This window comes from Carlito syrichta, unplaced genomic scaffold, assembly GCF_000164805.1.
Source record: "Carlito syrichta isolate Samal-C Ts95f unplaced genomic scaffold, Tarsius_syrichta-2.0.1 Scaffold316423, whole genome shotgun sequence".
NCBI classification, from domain to species: domain Eukaryota; kingdom Metazoa; phylum Chordata; class Mammalia; order Primates; family Tarsiidae; genus Carlito; species Carlito syrichta.
In genome coordinates, this window is record NW_007260519.1 from 29,827 (window position 1) to 34,797 (window position 4,971).

Genomic DNA, 4,971 nt, shown 5'->3' on the forward strand with positions numbered 1-4,971 from the left:
AAGTATTTGTGCATGTGTGTACCTGGCTCACTTAAAATAGCATAATGTCTTACAGTTGCATCCATAAGGTTGAAATTGCATGATTCTTTAATAATTTTTATGACTGAATTATATGCTATTGTGTATATATACGATATTTTCCTACTCAACACAGAATCCACAAATATCTAGGTTGTTTTCATGCTTGGTCATTTTGACAAATCTTGCAATGAACATATGGGTGCAGATATTTCTTTGAGCTACTGATTTTATTTCCTTTGCTTATATACCCAGAAGAGGGATTTCTCTGTTTTGTGGCAGTTTATTTTTAAAAGAATGTTGATAATGACTTTACCAATTTTAAAATCACCAACAGTATACAGGATTTCTTTTTCTTCACATCTTTGTCAAAGTTATCTCTTCTAGTTGATATTAGCTATCCTCAAAGGTGTGAGACAATATGTCTTCCTTGTGTTGAATTGAAATTGCTTCTATTGGTGAAGTTTAGTGCCATTTCATATACTTCTTGGCAATTTGTATGTCCTCAGTGGGTAAATAATTATTCCTCTTTTTGGCTTTTTTTTTTTTTTGGAGTTGGAGTCTCATTTTGTTGCCTAGACTGTAGTGTGGTGACATGCTCCTGACAACTGCAGCCTTGACCTGTTGGGCTCCAACGATCCTTCCACCTCAGCCTTCCAAGTATCCAGAACCATTGGTGCATGCTACCACACCCAGCTATTTTTTTATTTATTGTAGAGATATGTTCTCACCAAGATGCCTGGGTTGACCTTGAAACCACAGGCTCAGACAATTCACCCACCTCGGGCTCCCAAAGTGCTGGGATTACAGGCTGAGCCACCAAGCCTGTCCTTGGGCTATATTTTAATTAAAGTCATTATCATTTCTCATTTTTGCCTTTGATTTGTATATTTTGGATATTAACATCTCTCCAGTTATATGCTTTGCAGATATTTTATCTTGTCCTGTAAGTCTTCTTCCTGTTCCCTTTATTGCCCAGAAGCTTTTTAGTTTGATGTCTTCAACTCATTTATATTTACATTTATTCAATAGTAATAAAAAAATTACTACTAAGACCAATATCAGTATCAAGGGTGTTTTCTAAATCCTTGTTAAGGTTTTGTTTTATGAGTCATGGTCCCTGTCACTCAGACAGGAGTATCATGGCTCAAGTAATGCTCACTACAGCATTGAACTCCTTGGTTTAGGTGATCAGTCCATCTCAGCAACCTGAGTACTGGGATGAGTTAGCCAACAATATTGATAATAGCTTATATGACTGTATGTTTGTGCTTATGCTGGTTTGAGTTCAGTATACTTGTTGATTTTCCTATTTTTCTTCATTGAATTTGAAAATTTCTCAGAATTTTTTGCAATTTTTGTCTCCCCAAATTCTTATTTGTAATAGTTTTTTAATTGCTTTTTTGGTATCCTGATTTAGTTTAGTTATCTGTATTCTTTATAGCTTATTATGTCACAGGAAGTTGGTTATTTTGCATTTTTTTGTCAAGGCATGTATATGTCTCCAATTCTTTGGGGTTGAATTCTGGATGTCTGTTGTTGTACCCCTAATTGAGTCATTTATCCTGATTTTTTTTTTTTTTGAGTTGGAGTCTCACTCTGTTGCCCAGACTGGAGTGCAGTGGCCTCTCCTGGCCACCACAGCCTCAACCTGCTGAGCTCCGGTGATCCTGCCACCTCAACCTTCCAAGTAGCCAGAATTACAGGCATGTGCTACCAAGCCCAGCTGATTTTTTGCTTTGTTGTAGAGATGAGGTCTCACTGCCCAGGCGGGTCTTGAACCCACAGGCTCCGGCAATCCACTCACCTCAGCCTCCCAAAGGCAAGGGATTGCAGGCTGACCCACAGAGCCCAGCTTATCCTGATTCTTTTCATGCTTTGGGATATGTTGCTGGAATTTGGGTATTTGAAAAAAGATACCTGTCATAATGTTTATGAAGTAGCTTTGTCTAGGTAAGTGTAACATCAGTCAAAAGTTACAGCATCTGGGAATCTGTAATACCTGTTCTTAGGATGTGTCCTCTCTGGAATCAGGCATTTACTCTTCCAGTTAACTAGTTTGACCTCGTTTCTCCTGACTGGCTCATTGTTATTTGCTACATCTGTGGTCTTTTTATGGTACTGGTCCTGTAAGAAAAATGTTCCTTTAGTCTCAACAGCTGCAACCTGTTATCCAAAGTATACCACCGTCTTCTTCATTACTCTGTAAGGTGGGACAGAAACCAGTCTTTGGGTAAACCCCCAAAGGGCAGAAATGTGGACTCATGCTCCACTTTTCTGTTTATTATCTGAGGAAGAAATCAAGAGTTAGAAGGTTTCATGTGATTGCATCATGCTGTATTGTAAAGAGACATTATGGTGGCAAAATTCCTAAACTTCTTCCATGTAACTCTTTAACATTGTGCTTACTGAGGATTGTGCAAAGTCTTAGCTGTTTTTTGGGTTCTCACAAAGGCAATGTGGTAGGTATTTTCTTTTTTTTTTTTCTTTTATATTGTGAGGTGCAGTTAAGGATTAGGTATAAGTATTTTCTTAAGTACATATATTTATGAAGGAATGGAAACATGTGATTTTACTTGCCATCGTGTTAATGCCTTTAACATGGTGTAACATTATGTTTGATTTTTAAAGGATATTCACCTGAATCTAATGTGTGGAATAAATTTTATTTTCACTATTTTTACCTCTGACTTCTCACTACACTGAAGGTCTTTTCTCAGAGAAGAACATAGAAGTGTCACTTACAAAGTCACCAGAGGGAAGATATGGAAGATTTGGCCTTATGAACTTACAGGTAAAAAAATCTTGGGAAAGTGTCCATGAGAGTGAAGGGCAGATAGGATGTTCTATTGCATATAACCATGACAAATGTAACAAATGTGGGAAAGTCTATTATCAACACTCCCAATTTATTATGCATCAGAATATCCATATTTCTGAAATGGCTTCCAAACATGAATATGGCAAAACATATAACCAGTCCTCAAAATGTAGCCAACATCAAAAGAATATTAAAGGAAATGTGCAAAATGTAGATGAGAAAGTGTTTAGGAAATCCTCTTGTCTAAATAGAAATGAAAGAATCCATATTGCAGGGAGACCCTTTAAAAGTGAAGAATGTGGCAAAGCCTTTCACTCTCATTCAGAACATACTCAACATAAAATAATACATATTAGAGAGAAACCCTACAAATGTGAAGAATGTGGCAGAGCCTTTCACCTTCGTTCACGCCTTACTCAACATTCAGTGATCCATGTGGCAGAGAAACCCTACAAATGTGAAGAATGTGGCAGAGCCTTTCACATTCATTCACGCCTTACTCGACATTTGGTGATCCATGCTGCAGAGAGACCCTACAAATGCGAAGAATGTGGCAAAGCCTTTCACATTCGTTCACGCCTTACTGAACATTCGGTGATCCATGCTACAGACAAACCCTACAAATGTGAAGAATGTGGCAAAGCCTTTTACACTCGTCCATGCCTTACTCAACATATGGTGACCCATAGTGGAGAGAAACCCTACAAATGTAAAGAATGTGGCAAAACCTTTTATCCATACTCAAGACTTATAGAACATCAGAGAAATCATACTGGAGAAAAACCCTACCAATGTGAAGAATGTGGCAAGGCCTTTCACACTCGTGGAGGATTTACTAGACATAAGGCCATCCATGATGAAAAGAAATGCTACAAATGTGAAGAATGTGGCAAAGCCTTTAATTGGTACTTGAGCCTTATACAACATCAGAGAATCCATACTGGAGAAAAACCCTACAAGTGTGAAGAATGTGGCAAGGCCTTTCACTCTCAGCGTGGATTTGCTGCACATAAGACCATCCATACTGGAGAGAAACCCTACAAATGTGAAGAATGTGGCAAAGCCTTTCGCTCTCGTTCATACCTTACTCAACATATGATGATCCATACTGGGGAGAAGCCTTACAAATGTGCAGAATGTGGCAAACCCTTTTCCTCTAATGCAGCACTTGCTAAACATATGAAGATCCATACGAGAGAGAAACCTTACAAATGTGAAGAATGTGGCAAAGCCTTTTGCTTTCATAGACAATTATTGAGACATAAGACCATCCATATGAGAGAGAAAGGCTACAAATGTGAACAATGTGACAAAGTCTTTCACTCTAAGACTGGATTTGCTGGTCATATGATCATTCATACTGGAGAGAAATGCCACAAATGTGAAGAATGTGGTAAACCCTTTTACTCCCGTTCAAAGCTTGCTCGACACATCAAGGTGCATACTGGGGAGAAACCCTACAAATGTGAAGAATGTGGCAAAGCCTTTCGCTCTCATTCACACCTTACTCTACATATGGTGATCCATACTGGGGAGAAACCTTACAAATGTGCAGAATGTGGCAGACCCTTTTCCTCTAATGCAGTACTTGGTAAACATATGAAGATCCATACGAGAGAGAAACCTTACAAATGTGAAGAATGTGGCAAGGCCTTTTGCTTCAATAGACAATTATCAGGACATAAGACCATCCATATGAGAGAGAAAGGCTACAAATGTGAACAATGTGGCAAAACCTTTTGCTCCCATTCAAAGCTTGCTCGACACATCAAGCTGCATACTGGGGAGAAACCCTACTAATGTGAAGAATGTGGTAAAGCCTTTCACTCTCATTTTGGACTTGTTGGACATAAAAGAATCCATACTGAGAAGTCATACAAATGAGAAGAATGTGACAAAGCCTTTAGCTTTCACTCAATACTTGGTTGACATATGAGCATCTCTCTCTGTATATGAAACCTTATAGATGGGAAGAATGGAGAAAAGTTTTTCATTGTTTTTCCATATTTTCTCAACATCAGAAAATTCATATACTCTAAATTTCCTGTATCTATAAACTATAGAACATGCTGAGAAGTTTACAGATGTAAATAGTACCATTACCTTTATTTAAGACAAAGATCTTTTGAATG